The 19,947-nt window shown below is 35.6% G+C and overlaps 1 protein-coding gene across 4 annotated transcripts in view; it reads left to right on the plus strand.

Annotated features, from left to right (window-relative positions):
- LOC137490010 (uncharacterized) overlaps positions 1-19,947 on the plus strand; it is a 692,802-nt gene that overhangs the window by 45,927 nt on the left and 626,928 nt on the right. The window lies entirely within an intron of this gene.

The raw sequence follows: 19,947 nt of genomic DNA on the forward strand, positions 1-19,947 counted from the left end.
TAAATTTCTAATAGTAAAACTTTATAAATTCAGGAGTAACGCAAAAGTCCACATTACGCCTATTGTCATTGATGAAATACCATCAATATATGCTTTAAATTTTTAAATCATTGTTTTTCATAGTACTTTTGTTTTTACTATGTATGTCAGTGAATGCTTTTCCCCAACATTCTTCAGAATATCTATTTACGTTTAATAGAAGACAGACGTTCATAAAAGCTGAGATAGAACCACTTGAGTGTGAGCAAATTGTGATTTATATAATGGCCACCAGAGGGAGGTAGACATCGTAAAATGTTCCTGCATGAACTGAACATCAACATTTAACAGAGCTCACTTCAAGGTCAAGGGCAATGAAAAACGACATGCACTTTCTTGTGTTTTAATTCGCATTGATAAAACTGTTTTGTTTCAGGTTTTATCATGAATATTATGCTTTTTATTTTACCGCAATACAAAAGACGGTCTTGTTTAATTTTTAAACACTGCTTTCTATATTAAGTCATATGAATCATTCTTTCAAGCCAGTGGTCCATGTTTCTCTACCAATGTTATTGTGAGTATTTACATTTTTTGTTATATTCTTTTTCCTTTTTTTTACTCATCTGTTCATTTATTTATTTGTCGGAAGTACTGTCTAATATTAATCACAACTGTCATCAGCTGTGTGTACATAGCAGCTGTTTAAAACACTTACATAAACTATTATACTTCAAAATTATTTCATTATATCAATAATAATGTATCTGATTAGAATAGAACAGTAACAAAACAACAATGTAACGAAATACTGAAACAATAAATAAATAAATAAATAATAAGAGACTACTTCTAACTTATTATTCTAACTGCACTGTAAAAAAGTTGACTAAACTCAAAGTTGTAAGCCAGCTTGCTGCAGAGCTTTTTTGAGTTCACTCAACTTTCAGCCCAAGTACTACACTTGACTCGATTTAAGTTGAGCTGACTCAAAAAAGCTTTGCAGCAATTTTAAGTTGAGTCAACTTTTTTACAGTGTGGATTTGTCATATATAGGGTTATATGTCCTATATAAGTATATAGTTGTCTATATAAGTAAAATGTTCATTTGTGTTTAATTTGATAAGAAACATATGACATGTTTTCAAAATGAATGTAATTTAAACCATTTATTTGCAGAAAATGACAAAATGCTTAGTACAAATAAATCCACTTTTCAGTGTATATTCACATATTCACAAATGTTCATATACAGTATGTATCACTATTACTTTGATTAAAAGGGTGAGCGAAACTTGTAACTTGAAACTGTTCAGTTGACATTATTTTATAATTTTGCACATTTATTAAATTATTTTAAGGAAGCAGGTTTATTCATTTTTTAAGCCAAATTTGAAAGCAATGGGTTACACATATAAAAAATGTGCATGTACAGTTAAATTCTATTTTTTAATTAATTTATTTTATTATTATTATTTTAATTAGGTAATGGCCACAGACAATATTGCTTGATTTACCTACAACCTTTCAATAACAAGTCCACTTCTCTATAACCATTAGGCCACAACTTTCAACAAAGTGAATATATTTTAAAGACATTTTCAAAGATAATAGTTTTAATAACTATTTAATTTCTAATAACTAATTTCTTTTGTCTTTGCCATGATTAATATTTTTCTTATTATTTTGTAAGGCACACTAGGAAAGTTAAGTTTATTAGGCAAGTTTTTGTATAACAATGGTTTGTTTTGTAACCAATTGGAAAAATAAATACTTAAAGAGGCTAAAGAATTGAGCTTACATCTTAAAAAGTTTTGTTTTTAAATTACAAACTGATTTTTATTCTAGCCAAACTAAAATAAATAATAAGAAAAAAAATAATATAGGAAATACTGAAAAAACTTCCTTTGTCTGTTAAACATCACTTGGGAAATATTTGACAAGCAATAAAAATTTCACAGGCAGGCTAATAACTTTGATTTAAACTGTGGGTGTGTGTGCAAACACATTTTTCAACAACCTGATGCAAATTCAGATATTTTCCCATTAAGAGTTGCATTTGTTTTGTTTCTAGAGTTCTTGTCCTGTTAACAGGAGTGCCCATTATCTGACCCTGAGGCATTCATTGTCCCTGCTTTCAGTGAGGTTCTGGTCAGTTGGTGGCGACTCATGCGTGAACATGAAGTCACAATTTGAGTCTAATAAAACTTTGCAATCTCTTACTGAAATACAACAATAGAATAGAGCTTGTATAAGGAGGAAAAAGCTAAGACACAGCATAGGGTTAATATCATGCAAATATATAATCCAGTCACATTTAAAGGGCACCTATTTTACCTCTTTTACAAGATGCAATATAAGACTTTGGTGTCTCCAGAATGTGTCTGTAAAGTGTCACCCATCGGATCCTTTATAATATAACGTAGAATGTGCTCATTTTGCTGTCTGATGAAAATGTAGCTGTTTTTTTAGCCTGTGCCTTTAAATCCAAATGAGCTGCTTCTCACCACCCACTGCTCCAACATGCATGTCTCCTTCTAATGTATTATATCAGATAAACAGCACAGTGATAGAGATAGACATGGATGAAGCTGAAATATGGTCATTGCTGAAATTTTACTGTCTTTATTACACCCATCCTCTGTTTTAAAAACATTTTAAACTCATCAAATTAATTATTTCTTGAGATGCAGCTGATCACAGAGATTTTTAAAATATTTTCAAATTAATTAAATTCACCCTTATTGGTAAAGTGCTTTTACAATGTAAATTCATTATGTAGAAAGCAGCTTCACATAAAAAATCATAGTAAATTGGAACAGTGCAGTTCAGTATTTAGTGTTTAAGTTCAGTTCAGATCAGTTCAGTGTGGTTTAATAATCACTACTGAGGGCCTAAACACTGAAGAGCAGATCCATCGATGCGTAGCTCTACCAATCCCAAACCATGCAAGCTAGTGGCGACAGCAGAGAGGGAAAAAAACTTCTCCAATTGGCGAAGGTGAAGAAAAAAAAACCTTGAGAGAAACCAGACTCAGTTGGGAACAACCATTTCAATTTCTCTGCTGGCCAAACGTCCTGTGCAGAGCTGCAGTCTCAGCAGGCGGAGGCTGGAAGCTGGGCCTCAGCGAAGACTCATCTGTCCCTGGAGCCTCACAGGAATCAGTCTCATGCTCTCCAAGCCTCCATGACCACCACAGCAGCTGCTCAGGATACGGCCTGGTCATGGATATGGAAACCTTGGAATCATCCCATCACTGGTCTTGGATCGAATCAGTGACTCTGCCTAGTCTGAGGACCTCGGGAAGAGTATCCCCAGGTGGAAATGGAGAATAAAGAGAATAATTAGCGTAGCTGCTGTTCATAGTGTATATAAACAAGATGCAGAAGCCTGTGTGGAAACCCGCTAAGTGATGCACTGTGTATGCTATACTAAACAGATAGGTCTTTAATCTAGTTTTGAATTGGGAGAGAGTGTCTGAGCCTTGGACGTTATCAGGAAGGCTATTCCAGACTTTAGGAGCCATAAATAAAAAGGCTCTACCTCTTTTGCTCGACTTTGCTATTCTAGGGACTACCAGAAGCCCTGAATTTTGAGATCTTAAAGAGTGAGTTGGATTGTAGCGAGACAGAAGGTTGCTTAGATAAAAAGGAGCTAGATTATTTAAAACTTTATAGGTAAAAAGCAATATTTTAAATTCAATAAGAAACTTAACAGGCAGCCAGTGTAAGGAGGATCAAATTGGGGTGATATGATCATATTTTCTGGACCTGGTAAGAACTCTGGCAGTAGTTCTTGATAGAAAATAATCATAACAATCCTAGATTTTTATTTAACACCATCTCTAAATTAGCAAATAATCGGTCATCCTTGGAACAAACTACTCCACTGCAAATTAGTAGTGATGACTTCATGAATTTTTTCAGTAATAAAATAGAAGGCTTTAGACAGAAAATAGGAGATGCCAAACTTTCTGCACCGGCTTATACTCCAAATCCTGTAAATATTTCATTGAATCATAATAATAACCTACACTGCTTCAAAATCATAGAACACGAAGAGTTAGTAAAAATTATAAATAGCTCTAAACCAGCTACGTGTATGCTGGACTCAATTCCAACAAAATTACTGAAAGAGCTGCTACCTGCTATAGGAGAACCTCTTCTTAACATTATCAACTCTTCTTTATCTATAGGCCATGTTCCAAACTCTTACAAGCTAGCTGTTATTAAGCCTATTATTAAGAAACCGCAACTAGACACCAACAACTTAGCTAACTATAGACCTATCTCAAATCTTCCATTTATGTCTAAAATACTAGAAAAAGTTGTTTCCACTCAATTATGCTCTTTTCTGCAGACGAACAATATTTTTGAAGTGTTTCAGTCAGGTTTCAGGACTCACCACAGTACGAATAAAGTGAGACATACAGTAAGAATACAGTGTTTAAAACGGTTGATTCATCTATAAAAGAGTCGACTCATAGTGCTTCAAACGAGTCGCCTTGATACCGATTCATTAGGTGTTTCGCCATGACGTACGAACGAAACCAAGTTATTTACGTGCACGCGCAAACCCGGGAGATTTCAAACCTGAGGCCCCGCCCTCTGACGCAGAAACCCAGACACACACACACGCACACAAACATGCCGGTCGATTGAAGTCACACTGCAGATGGATATATTGAGTCTCTACCCAAAGATGAAACATCAGCATTATAACCAAGCAGTTGGAAAGTACTGGAAACTTCTGGAAGCTACATGCTACAAAGAATACTTCATCTGAGTTTGTTAAAGGAAGGATCAGTAAAGAGTAACTTAATGATGGATGTCAGGATGGGTTTCTTCCTACCTTTCTCAAGTGTAAGTACGTGCGGTTAAAGTTGTTGCCTCGTTGACTAGCTTGCAAATGTATTTAGTTGTGATTTGTTACTTGTAACCGCGTGTACTGTATCAGGTTAACTGGCTATATTCTCTTATCGCGTGCAAAGTCACGTTAAAAACGCGACGCGTGCTGCTTTGTGTATGGAGCTCCGTGGTAGAGTTCTGCATTCTCGCGGCTGTCCCCGCGCCAGATTTCTGCGGCGCGGGAATAAATTTCCGAATAAATCGCGGGAGCGGTCGGTAACGGGTTTAATTTGGGACGGGAGCGGGCTGTCTAGCAATATCACGGATATTGCTATGCGAATGAGAAAGAGAGAGTCTGCTTGGTGCTTGTATGTGTGTTATTGCGCACGCGCGCGTATGAGAGAGAGAGAGAGAGAGAGAGCGAGCGAGAGCGAGCTTTGTGTGCTTGGTGCTGTGTGTGTGTTTATACAGACATCTTGGCTGTCTAGACTGTATAGCTGGGTGATTTTTGGTTGTGGTCTCCCCCGCTCTAGCGGGATCGGGCGCGGCGGGCAGAAAACGGAGCGGGTTCTCAGGCTAAAACCTGGCGGGTGCGGGCGGAAGCGGGAGCGTTGTCGTCCGGAGGTGTGTGTGTGTGTTTTTGTGTGTGTGTGTGGCAACTAAAATCCACGCATACACTATCGAGCGTGTATGAACTGTGATTACTTTTTATATTGCTGATTAGCTATTGGCCATTTCACTCTCTAACTGAAGGCAGTCGACCAATCGCGACAGACTATCATCGGTCCAATCAGCGCAGATTAGCTTCCCGCTAAGGAGGGGTTTGGGAACAAATGAATCACTGGACGATTCATACGGGAGTCACTGGGATAATTAGGTAAAAATAAATGCAGATTATAAGACCATGAAAGTGTTTTTTGACCTTGCATGTATATTAAACTGTTGTTGGAGACCCTTACAACCAAGATATGACCCTATTTCATGTATAATATGGGCTCTTTAAAGTCTACAGGTGTCCAGGGACAGGCTCTACAATAGTTTAAGTCATATTTAACTGACCGCTACCAGTTTGTGAATATTAATGGACAGCCTTCACAAGTCAGCCTAGTAAAGTATGGGGTGCCTCAAGGATCAGTTTTAGGCCCTTTACTGTTTACAATTTACATGCTACCTCTGGGAGACATTACTAGAAGACATGGAATCAGCTTTCACTGCTATGCAGATGATACTCAATTATATATTTCAACTAAACCTGACAAGACGTCTGAACTTTCTAAACTAACTGAGTGTATCAAAGACATCAAAGACTGGATGACCAACAATTTTCTTCTCTTAAACTCTGACAAAACAGAATTTTTACTTATTGGGCCTAAATCTTGCACACAGCAGATCTCGCAACTCAATTTACAATTAGAGGGATACAAAGTTAGCTTTAGCTCTACTATGAAAGATCTGGGTGTCATATTAGACAGCAATCTAACTTTTAAAAACCATATATCCCATGTCACAAAAACTGCCTTCTTTCATCTGAGAAATATCGCTAAATTAAGAAATATGCTATCCATCTCAGATGCAGAAAAGCTAGTCCATGCTTTTATGACTTCGAGACTGGATTACTGTAATGCTCTATTTGCTGGCTGCCCAGCATCCTCTATTAACAAACTTCAATTAGTACAAAATGCAGCAGCCAGAGTTCTGACCAGGTCTAGAAAATATGATCATATAACCCCAATTTTATCCTCCTTACACTGGCTGCCTGTTAAGTTTCGAATTGAATTTAAAATATTACTTCTCACCTATAAAGCTCTAAATAATCTAGCTCCTGTTTATCTAACCAACCTTCTGTCTTGCTACAAACCAACTCGCTCTTTAAGATCTCAAAGTTCAGGGCTTCTGGTAGTACCTAGAATAGCAAAATCAAGAAAAAGGAGGTCGAGCCTTCTCTTTCATGGCTCCTACACTCTGGAATAGCCTTCCTGATAACGTCCGAGGCTCAGACACACTCTCCCAGTTCAAAACTAGATTAAAGACCTATCTGTTTAGTAAAGCATACACTCAATGCATCACCTAGCGGGTTCCACACAGGCTTCTGCATCTTGCTTATATACACTATGAACAGCAGCTACGCTAATTATTCTCTTTATTCTCTATTTTCACCTGGGAATACTCATCCCGAGGTCCTCAGATTATGCGGAGTCACTGATTGGATCCAAGACCGGCGACGTGATGATCCCAAGGATTCCATATCCGGGACCAGGCCATATCCTGAGCTGCTGCTGCGCTGATGGTCGTGGGGAGTGGAGAACATGAGTCTGATTCCAGCGACGCTCCAGGGACAGACGAGTCTTCGCTGAGGCCATCTTCCAGCCTAAACCACGGCGAATGAAGCTCTGCACAAGACTTTTGGCCAGCGGAGAAATTAAAATGGTCGTGCCCAACTGAGTCTGGTTCCCTCAAGGTTTTTTTTTCTTCACTCCCATCAGGTGAGGTTTTTTTCCCTCTCCGCTGTCGCCACTGCCTCGCATGGTTCAGGATTGGTAGAACTACGCATCGATGAATTTGCTCTTCAGTGTTTGAACTCTCAGTAATGATTAAATCACACTGAACTGAGCTAAACTGATCTGAACTGAACTTAAACACTAAAACCTGAACCAAACTGTTCCAGTTACTATGACCATTTATGTGAAGCTGCTTTGACACAATCTACATTGTAAAAGCACTAAACAAATAAAGCTGAATTGAATTGAATTGAATGTTTACGTCCTAGACTTTGTTTGTTTTTATGACTCCATTATGACTGTTGACACACTATTCATACAAACAGTTCTGTCCAAACAGCTTACAAAAGTTTTTTTTCATCATAGGTGCCCTTTAAGATATTTATTTATTTAGGCTTTATATAGTCTATACTTTGATTAGATTCATCCAATAATATAAGAGACTACCCTTGCTGTAATCATTTTCACATGCAAGTAAAGTGCATACACAGAAGAGCATCAGTGGCCTAAGGCAACAGGGAGGAAACCCACTTACGCCATCTACTTACTCTAGCAGCTGTGCCCATCAGCTGTTACACCAAGAAAAAAATAATAATAAAAATAATGTGGTTACGCAATACAGTCTCACACCAGCCTTTCACTGTCCGACTACAATTCTTTTTTTATTAATGTACCATTGTTTATAAATGTTATTTTTAGCTTTTCTAAAACATTGAAGCTTACTGGAACATAATACTGTTTCTCCCTTAATAACGACACATCTGATAAACCAGTGATCTGAAGGAATAATGTGTAGAGAATAACCTGATCAAAATGTTCCTCTGACCTGAGGTCTGGGTCAAACATACCTGCCCTGTTCTTTTAGGCAAAAATAATCAAGCCACAGTATGGCACAAACCCTTTTTAAATTTAGGAATAGATTTCTGTTTGGACGTGGTACTGCAGGTACTAGTTGTCAGGGTCAATAGACCGGCTTATGTAAGTGTAACCACTTGATTTGGAATTGCAGCTACTTGGAAAGTTCTAAATTCACAAGCTGTGAGCTACAACAAATATAGATGTTCCTATTAAGTGGAAGAGACTTCTTAATGCCTGCGGTTTGTTTGAGTTGTGAGCTTCTTGCTGGTTTGTGTCAAACAGAAAAGGAGGATAATGGAAAAAGATCAAGTTGCTGAAGGATGCTTTGTACACCAACACAGCCTCAAATGGTTTTTGTCAATGAAATATGAAGCTATAAATAAGTTTGCTTCTGGAGTTGTAGAAAGTATAGGAAGTAAAATGCAATAAAATGGAATACAGTTTATGTGTGTTTGTGTGGTCCTTGTATTCATCATGCTGTGTCACCACAAGAACACAATTGAATAGCAATAGAAAACTAGTTATTTTTTACTTTGTTGGGCACATTGTCGAAATGTATTTTGAAAATGTAAATCTGCAGAATGTTTTCTGTGAGTATTGAGTTTAAGGGTAGATGACAGAATATGCAGTCTGTACAGTATAAAAGTTGTTATGTATATGAGAATTCCCATAAAATGTGTGTGTGTATTTCTTTAGTCTTTTCAGATTTTTTGCTGTTGTAAGATTTTGTATCTTGAAAATATAGATCACAAGATGTGTTTGATGCGATGTGTTGCTATTTTCAGACCAACGCAACCCAAATTTTCCCACTTTGTGCCATGTTGTTTAAATTTGTTTAAAGTCCAGCATAGAGTATGTTCGTTGTGCGCCTTAAATGCATACACATTGCTTAATACTAGAGATTCCACGGTTCTCAATATAGTATTAAACCATATTGTATGACCTCCATGGTTCAATAAGCCCTTGTGAATTGTGGTTTTGCGTTTAAATAATTTATGTCCGTTTTATATCTCCCTGAATTGACTGTGTGTGCCTGTAACCGCACATTCACACCGAAAGTGACGAGAGCGTCCAAGGTTGCTCTGGCCGCCCCGGCGACAACGATGTCTGCCTTCAGCTCCGTTGGCGAGAGCGTCAAAACTCACTACATCATGATCTCGTATTTAAAGGAGCCGTTGCAGCATATCAGTTACATTCCTGCATAAAACATGTTTCTAGTGTGAAAATGTTGCACATTTCTTATCAAATTCATATAACAATTGAAGATCAAGTTGCGTGTGGTGTGGCTTTGCTCTATTTATTCAATATGTGTCCATATATCTGAAATATCCTGAAGCAGCTAGACATCACATGAGATTCACGCTTTTTTAAGATAAAATTATATAACTTTAATGAACTTCAGTAACTCGCCAGTAGGTTATTTAATGCATGTTCCTGTAAGAAAACATTGTAAATAATTGAAAATCCGGCAACCGCAATCATCAAACTCTTGGGAACATGCTTGGGATACAACTGTGGTTGTTTTTTATTATACATTTATTATAATATTATAATTTTATTATACTTTTATTATAATTTTTTCTATACAATACACTAGGAACTACTGTACTTTTCTGGCTTTTAAGTAACACAAAATGAGTTTTGCAAGAAATCGTTTTTTTTTTTCTTTCTTTTTTCTCCCTAACCTCTTACTGTTCCTATTGCCTATAGGAAAAAAAAAAAAAAAACAAGCCATGTCAAGCTATGACAACCAAACCATAAACCATGTTAAATAACCAAGGTATGTATTGAACCGTGGGCTAACTGTATTGTTGCCTCCCCACTTAATAGACACAGCCAATAAGCAAATATCCTTAGACATGAAAAAGAATAAAAGGGTTAAAAATAACAAAAGTTATTATTTTCTACATGAATATAAAAACCGGTACCTCTTTCTTTCTGTAGAGTGCTTTTTTCAGTTTATTCATGACAACTTGCTTTTGTATAATGTTATTATTATTAGCAGTATTGTTCAATATATGCATATTTATACTTGTTTTAATAAAAAAAGTTTTGATTTACCCACCTGTTGGTTTTTGGATATGTCCGCATCACCGTATGAGACATTAGAATAGGACGTGTATTTGAATATAATTCAGTTTTTTGACCACACTTCATTATTATTGTTCATTTATTCGTTTGCTGGAAATTAGAACTAAATTAAGAAATAGTTTTGAAACAAATCTTTGTGCTTAACAAACTAAATTAAATATGTAGGCTTATGAATGTCTTCAGTGGAGTGAGTACAACACCGTTTCCTTACCCACGAAAGTAAAGGAGTAAAGTAAAGCATAAAAATAAAGTAAAGATAAAGTAAACGGGCCGAATTGAGGAGGCTCGTTCTTTAACCTTGCTGCAGATGATCTGTTTAACTTACTAGTGAAGCATTCAGTTTTTTTCACTTATAAAGTCCCCCATTTAAATAGCAAATGCGCCACAGAGTGACACAACTGACACTTAAAGGAAATGAGACCTGACACTCATTCGTTTAATGCACACTATGCTCAGAACACACCCAGAACTCATTAAGAGAATTAGCACAACACTGGAAGACCATGTGCCATGACGCAAAGCATATTTTTCTGTCTTTAAAATAGCAAAAGTGGATTCAGACATGCCCTTAATGCTTTTGCACCATCCGCTTTAGACTTTGTGCCTAGATCGTTAAAATAGAGCCCTCTATGTTAATCAACCAGTCAGAATCTAGAAAGAAAGAAAGAAAGATAAAATGAATGAATTAATTAATTAATGATTGATTGATCATCAGAATTACAATAAAGAAGTTCAAAAAACACGATTGACAGACTTTATTGTTTAAATGCCCATTATAATAAAATACAATTACTACTTTTTTAAAAGCTATACATTTACTTAATAAAGATTTTCACTATTTAATCATTCAGTGAGACTCAATCACTTAACATCTAGTTGAATTAAATAAATAAATAATCATCTGTATTAAAATTACCATGTACAAAATACATAATTAACAGACTTGCTTCAAATCCCTGTTGTAATGAAATATAAGTTTAATACAACATATTTAATATAAATTAAATGTTATTTTTATATAATTTTGTTATTTAAATAAATATATATATATATATATATATATATATATATATATATATATATATATATATATATATATATATATATATATATATATATATATATATATATATGTGACACATAACCAGCCATGAGTGTTAAGCAACATGAAAGGTGAATTAATTGCCTTTCTATTTATGTACATTTTAGGATATGGCAATATTAAGCCAAGATACAACTATTTGAAAATCTAGAGTCTGAGGCTTTAAAAATGCTGAGAAAACTGCCTTTATATTGTATAAATGAAGTGCTATGCATATTACAAGTTAACAATTGAGTTTTTATTTATAGTAGGAAATTTACAAAATGTCTTTGGATGCTTGTCTTTACCTAAAATTCTATTTTTTGTTTTGTCATAAAACATAAACATGGGTTATTTTCACAATCAATATAATCAGTTTTTTTGTCTATTTCCAAAAATATGCACATATATACACATATATAATTTGGTTTTGTGATTAAGGGTCACATATAGTGCATTATAAACCACTCCAAAAAGAAAGGGGACATTTCCCTTTACAATGAAAATCAAAATACATAAAACATATTTAATAAGTTACATATATTCCAAAGCACAGTTAAAAAAAGCTTAAAATATTTTAAAAAGAAGAACACTAAAATTGGAAACCGCTTTCAGATGATTTTAGTTATGTTAATCTTTCATCTTGTGGTCATTTCCTTAAATATCTGACAAACCCTGTTTAACTGGCAGCCTAACCTTCCAGTTTTCACTGCTTTTCTAAGATATTGATTTACTGCTGCATCTGTGAGAATACTGCATCTTTACAATGTCACTAATTCACTCAAGCGCTCCCAGAAGGCTGCTCATCCACGAAAGACAAATGCATGAGGGGACAATAAAATGTGGAGAATCTCAATGGACAACTGATTCAACACTGCAGCTGGAATTGCTCACCAGTTCAGCTCTGAACAGCATAAAGAGCTGATCTTGGTGTTTAGGGGAATCTGGATCTGAAGTCAAGTCAAGGAGACAGAATGCACATGCAAGCTGAGACTACATGCAATCCTTTTAATGCACACACCTAACCCCGCCCCTAACCCTAGCCCTCACAGTTACATCACTAGCTCTGTTGAATGCATGTGTCTGAAATTGCATGTCTGAGACTACACGTCTGAGCTTGCATCTGCAAGTCTGCAGCCAGACACTGTTTTAGTCAAGTCATCTTTAATTAAAAATAATAAAATAAAAGCAATAAAGCATTAACAATACTTCCAATTGTGAAACATTATAGTATATATGAAATAAACTTCTCATCTGCAGAAAGAACCAACAGCTTGAATTACCATTGCTGAGAAGCATGTTGCGTGGCCAGAGATAGTGTAAAGTTCTCTTAATTGATAAAAGCAAGTTTAATAATTATGGAGAGTCTGATGGGAATCATTTAGTTTGCTGTCAAACAGACTGAAAAAATTTAGTGAACCGTGAAGAAGGAAGTGTTTGATTTGCCATAAACACTAACCGGCCACTTTGTTAGGTACACTCGTCCAACTGCTCATTAGTGCAAGTAACTAATCAGCCAAACACATGGCACATGGTTGTTGGTACCTCACAGGTTGAACTGACTATTTCAGAAACTGCTGATCTACTGAGATTTTCACACACAACCATCTCTAAGGTTTACAGGGAATGGTCAGAAAAACAGAAAATATCCAGTGAGGGGCAGTTCTGTGGGCGCAAGTGTGTTGCAGATGCCAGATGTCAGAGGAGAATGGCCAAACTGGTTCAAGCGGATAGAAAGACTATCATATAAAGTCTAACTCAAATAACTACTCGTTACAACCGAGATACACAGAAAATGCATAACACATCGAACCTTGAGGCAGATGGGCCACGGCAGCAGAAGACCACACCTGATGCCACTCCTGTCAGCTAAGAACAGGAACCTGATGCTACTATTCGCACAGGCTCACTAAAATTGGACATTGATTGAAAAAACATTGCCTGGTCTAATGAGTTTTGATTTCTGCTGCAACAATCAGATGGTAGGGTCAGGATTTTGCATCATCATGCAACAACATGTAAACATAGATCCATCCTGCTTGTATTAAAGGTTCAGGCTGGTGGTGGTGGTGTGGGGGATTCTTTCATGGCACACTTTGGGCCCATTAGTGCCAATTGGCCACAGTCATATCACCCTCCAATCCGAGACTGGTTACTCAATGAAGCTAAGCAGGGCTAAGCCAGATCAGTACCTAGATGGGAGACCACATAGGAAAACTAGGTTGCTGTTAGAAGTGCTGTTAGTGAGGCCAGCAGGGGGCGCTCAACCTGTGGTTTGTGTGAGTCCTAATGCCCCAGTAAAGTGAAGGGGACACTTTACTGTCAGTGAGCACCGTCTTTCGGATTAGATGTTAAACCGAGGTCCTGACTCTCTGTGGTCATTAAAAATCCCATGGCACTTCTCGTAAAGAGTAGGGGTGTAACCCCGTTGTCCTTGCCAAATTCCCTCCATTGGCCCTTACCATTTTGGCCTCTCAATAATCCCCATCCACTGATCACGATCTCTTCACCACCTCTTTGGCTAGTGTGTGGTGAGCGCACTGGCATCGTTGTCCTGTGGTTGCCATCGCATCAGTTGAGTTCATATTTCCAGTACTTTTTTTTTTAAATCTATGCCTTGAAGGATTAAGTCAGTTCAAAAGGCAAAAGAAGGTCCAATCCAGTACTAGTAAGGTGTACCAATAAAGTGGCTGGTTAGAGTATCTTGTAGGCTACAGATACATTTGTAAATGCAAATTTCAATAAGAAGCTCATTCTACAACATGAGGGCTCCTTCCCATGCATTCATTACAATGAGCTGTCACACAGCAAAATGAGTAAAGCCGGAGATCAAAGGAGAGCAGTGTGAGAGACTAGAGATGTTCCTGTGAAGAAGAAAAAAATCAGGTGTAAACGGGCATTTTGATTGACAGTTCAGTGTTACTATTGAAAGACTCCAACCTGACATCACCTGGCACCTACTACACAACACACACACACACCATCCCTTTTGCTTTGAAATGCATTCAGTTCATCAGTGGAAACACTCCCAGCGGCCTTGCCATTTATAAATGGTAATTCCTGAAGAGATAAAGAGAATCCAGCCAGGGCAGAATGGGGATGATTAGAATATCAATATCTTTACTAGATGCAGAGCAGATGTCAGTGCCAATTTGTCCACAGCTTTTAGAGCAGTGGTTCTCGACTCTAATCACACTTTTGTATCTTCGTTATTTAACACATTTAACGCTGAGCTAAAGAGGTGTTAAAGTGTCTATGCTGTGAATTTCACATAATTATGAAAAAGCGTTTAGTTGGTCTTGATAAGCGATTGGTTTGATTTCATGATGATTGTTTTCAGGCAGACTTTTAAAAAAGCAACATACATGTCTTAGAGAAATCTTGCAGAATTCAACCAATTAAATGATGAATTTTCCAAAGTTCATTACAGTACATTTAGTTTGCCTTACGTATCAGATATTAAGCCAACAATATTTAGGCAATTTGCATGACATTTAAAACAACAATTAAAAATATTTAAGAGTAATTACATTACATTTATATTGAGTCATTTAGCAGATGTTTTTAGTCAATTAGAAGAGTGCACACAAGGCAGTGCACACAAGAAGTGCTAATTATACAAATTAAATTAACTTAATCTTTAAAGAGCAATTTTAAAGCTCACAAAAAAAATGTAGCCTGTACTTATAGTAAACTGAATATTAATATTTATTAGTGTGGATTATGCTAATATTGTTATAATCACTTTTTGTGATTTGTGCAGAATTCTGTACAAAAGTAGAATAATTTTGAAAATATATAAGCTGAAAAAATTAACAAATAAAAAATTGCTAAAAACAGCATCTTGTTTTGTAAACAAAGATGCAAAAGCAAAAAATAATAATTCAACTTTTTTTTTTTTGATCAATTTTAAAATTGGCAGAAGGCAGACTTTTCTCATGAATCTTTGCAGTCGGCCAAGCTCATGGGAGTCATACATAATATTCATTTTTTTTCCACTGCACCATGACTTTATATTGTATACTGTACATTTTTTGACAAGACTTCTGTCTAAGCGAATTCAGACCCTACTGTCCTGATTAAATAGTCAAAAATCAAGGCATGATCATAGTTTATTTTGGTAACATAAGCATAATCTAGAGTTCTGTCCCTTTCATATAAGCCACTTATCAACACATCACCAAATGAGCATCTAAGTCTAGTTATTATTTGTTGTTCCTAAAACCTGGATAGGCAGCAAAACTTTTGTCAGGGAGTGCAATACTTCCACTAAAATCTAAATATAACATCTAAATGATCAAACAAATATTCTTAATATCTAAATAGTTCCATATTGTTCAATAACTGAAATAAATATTAAAAATAATATTAAATTCACACAATTACACACATTTACACAAGTATATAGATAGTGGAATAGATCATTTTAATTTTGTATCTGTTCTGTAAAAAAAAATCTACAGGCCACTTTAAAGAGGTGGTCCACTTCGATATCATATTTTAAACTTAGTTGATTTGTAATTTAGCTGTGTACACATAAACACTATCTCTGCTCATACTTTACTCAAAGTTCAATGCAAAGGGAGACACTGGCTTTTACAGAGTTAGCTTAGCAAAGCCTACATCTAGTTTGGGGACTACAAAAAAATACATCCAGGTTAGTGAGAACACAAACGCTTGAGTTTATGCACATAAGCCACACGCATAGACCCAGTGAAGGGGTGTTGCCAAAGACACTGTAATGTTATAGCAGAGAAAGAGATCCAAACAGATCTGTCACTTAAGTGCATGAGAAGTACAGTTGGTAGTGGTAATACTCCCAAAGAGTAAACAGACATTTAGAAAAAGAAGTAGAAAAAGCAAAAAAAAAAAAAAAAAGAAGAATGCTGTCCAAAAGCTGCTATTTCCACAGAGCTTGTTCTGTTTCTTTATTTGGGCTACCAAATGACACATCACAAAGACAGAAGTGCTTACAGTTTAATTTTATTTATGTTCCAGAGAATTATTAAAAAAGATAAAGCTCTGGCATTTGACAAAGGAGAGCTTCGAGAATCTCTTCAAGTTCAGTGCTGGATTCAGCTAAAAAGTCCTCAAAGAAGGAGCAGCTCCAACCATAATAAAAGAAGCTGTGGATTGTAATTGTGAGCCACAACCTGTAAGTAGTTTTATTTGTTGAAATTAAATTATTACATGCATAGTTTCTAGCGCTATTGGTACAGTATGTTGTAACATGGACGTAAACAAGGATGTAAATAACAGGAAATGCTGTTTGGCACCATTAACAATTTAGCTACAAATTCACATTCATCCATCAAACTGCTGTGAACAACAGACATTGCAAGTCTCCCAGAAGTTCCATGAGTCTCTATGCATATGTGGGATGCCTGCAATGCCCACATATGCCTGCAAATGAATGATAATCTACCAAAATAACAATCCCCCCAATCATTCGCTCTTCAGATACCCTCCTAAGACCCAAATAATTTTTTTACATTTTTTTTTTATTTCTGTGATTTCCTATATCCTACATTCTACAATTTAGAGTTTTTCTATTTTGTTTTATTTTTAATTTTACAGCATGTCCACTGTAGTGGACCACAGGATCATTTTAGTTCAAAATGATCGCCACTCAGACAACAAAACTGTACAGCATATGACTGTAAAGGAATAATAATCCAATATTAATGTAACAAAAACAAAACAAAATCTATTTTTTCCTTTTGTATTTAAAATTCCTTAAACAGTTTAGTCTGAAAGAGAGCCAAACTCAAAACAAAAAAGTGATGTTAATTCAAAACAAATTTAACATAAAAGTGGTTTAAAACTGATTGTCATTCTCTAATTGTCTCTAATTATCTAATTGTCTGATTGTCAGACTCTAAATCAGAGTCTCCCTCAAATATTTAATAAAGAATCATCTTTGCTTCATTTCCGCCCCCTACAACATGAAGTCATTAATTGCATTAAGAACGTCCTGGTGTCCCATTTAGTGGACATTTAAAAAAAGATATTTTTAAACACAAAAAAAGTTAACAGCTTTTAAAACAAAATGTATTGTTCCTGACACTTTTATAAACAAATATATATGCAATAATAACAGTAAAAAAAAAAACATTTAAAAAGCAAAATTTTACATGCCTCTCTCCTTCCCATAAAATGTGCTTTTTTGTATGTCAGCCATTTTGGATACAGTGTAAGAAGTGGTTCCTAGCATGGCAGCCAGTCAAATGACATATTACTAGAAAACCCAGGATGTCCTCTGAACAGTACAACAGGACTTGACGGAGTAGCTAAAAAAATTCAAAGGAAATTCTTGAAAACGCAATGTCCACTAGAGGACACAAGTCAGTGGGCCGGGTCTCAGGAGTATGCATTGCATACCCCTCTCTCTCCACACTGGTCTTCATATACGTGTTTCTAGAATGTTTTAGCATGATTAACATGTTTTGGCTTTAAATCACATATCTCTTAATTCTCTAGCACGTTGCTAGCACATTACTGACATTTTATCTGTTGCAGCTTGAAAGTATTTTTGTTAAGATATATAGTTGCTAAAATGAATTAGAATGTTGCAAGAATATTTTTGATAACCCTTATAAAAATGAACCATAGGTTCACTACATATAAGACCAAAAAATATGGTTTTGTTATTAAATCATGTCACAATAACCACTTAACCATAGTATTGCTATGCTATAGCCTTACATATTGCTGTGGTTACCAATATTCCACACATCCAAAAACACATGTGTGGTGCAATATGTAGCTACTACATGTTTTGTTCCTAATTAACACTCAACTGACAGATACAATCTTTTTTCCAATTGACAAAACTAATGAACGTTTTTCCCCTCTCTTTAGTGCTCCTTTTGACCATATGGCACCTCACGGTTTGCTGGACAAACACTCCTTGTATGTGTGCTTCCAAAAACAGCTGTGTCCACACATAGACACAGACCATCATGTTTTTTTCTCTCCTGATGTGCAGCCTTGGATCTCAGGTTGCTATTTGGATGTGTAGTTGTCACTCTCCATGTGGTTCCCTTTGCCCTTCTCCCCCAAGTAAACACAGCGCCAGTGCTCCCGTCTTAAAAGGTCTGATCATGGGCCGAACACTGTGGGAAACCTAAGATTGTTTATCATGGTTACCTTTTAAGAGCACGAGCTGGCAGCCCTGGGCCTTTTTTTTTTTTGTAAACACATGACGTGGGGTTGTAACATGGTGAAACGAAACTGTGATAAATCCCTCTTCTATATGTGTAAACATGCCATGGCACAGTGACTACACCACATTCCCACTGTAAAAGCTGGGCTTCGTTTACAGAGAGTTTGGTTTATGTTTAAAATGTGTTGCAACTCATAAATGGTGCCTACACGTAGCTGATTTGTTAGGGGGAATGTGTGGTAAAGTAAGCATCATCTGATATATTGATATTCCTCTTCAGCTGCCTAGTACATTCTTCCGTACTCAACTCTGGACTACCATATTAGGAAGCAAATGAAACAATGTGACTTAATTCCTTTTTTTGTAATCATGGTTTAAACTTTGCTTAATTTACTGGAAAAACACTAGATGTTACTGTAACTTGTACAATCGCTACCAAGCCTTAAGTGTCTATACAATTACCAGTATTTTGACTAATGTAGAAATGAGATGAAGTTGCCAGTTTGTATTATTTGGGCTGAAAAAAATGTTCCTCTATTTTAGGCAAAAAATTAATTAAGAATTAACATAGCTGAATCAGCCTACATTAATGTAATGTAATATCATTATTTAATTATTTAAATATAATAAATATATCATTTACCCACAGTAAACTGCATGTATAAACTGACTTAACTTCAATAAAATTAAAATAAATTCACTTGCTGTGAATAAAAAAAAACAAAAAAAAAAAACAAAAGGCTTTTTGGTAACACTTTACAATAATGTTCATTAGTAATGCATTTACTAACATGAACTAATCATGAACAACACATGTACAGCATTTATTAATCATAATTGAACATTTACTAATGCATTATTAACAACCAAGTCCATGCTTGTTAACATTAGTTAATGCACCATGAGTTAACATGAACTAACAATGAACTACTGTATTTTCATTAACTAACTGTAACTAATAGGAACAAATACAGTGGTAAATGCATTGTTCATTGTTTGTTCATGTTAGTAAATGCATTAATTAACATTTACTAATGAACCTTATTGTAAAGTGTGACCAGCTTTTTTTTTAAATAAAATTGGCTTTGTAACTGTTGTAAAAGCTGCTTAAAAACAGCAAAGGCCTGACATGAAGAGATAGTTCACTTAAAAATAAAAGTTTAACCAAACACAATGAAGAAAGAAGAATGAATAAAACTAAAAAACATTGTTTGTGATACGTTTTCTCTTGTTTGGTGGGTGTGTAAGAATGTCAGCCCCATCTGCAGCAACATGTACAGTTGAAGTCAGAATTATTAGCCCCCTTTAAATTTTTTTTTTTTTTTTTAATTTCCCAAAAGATACGGAGCAAGAACATTTTCACATTATTTCTGATAATATTTTTTCTTCTAAAGAAAGTCTTATTTGTTTTATTTTGGCTAGAATAAT

This window comes from Danio rerio, chromosome 1, assembly GCF_049306965.1.
Source record: "Danio rerio strain Tuebingen ecotype United States chromosome 1, GRCz12tu, whole genome shotgun sequence".
Taxonomy (NCBI): Eukaryota; Metazoa; Chordata; class Actinopteri; order Cypriniformes; family Danionidae; genus Danio; species Danio rerio.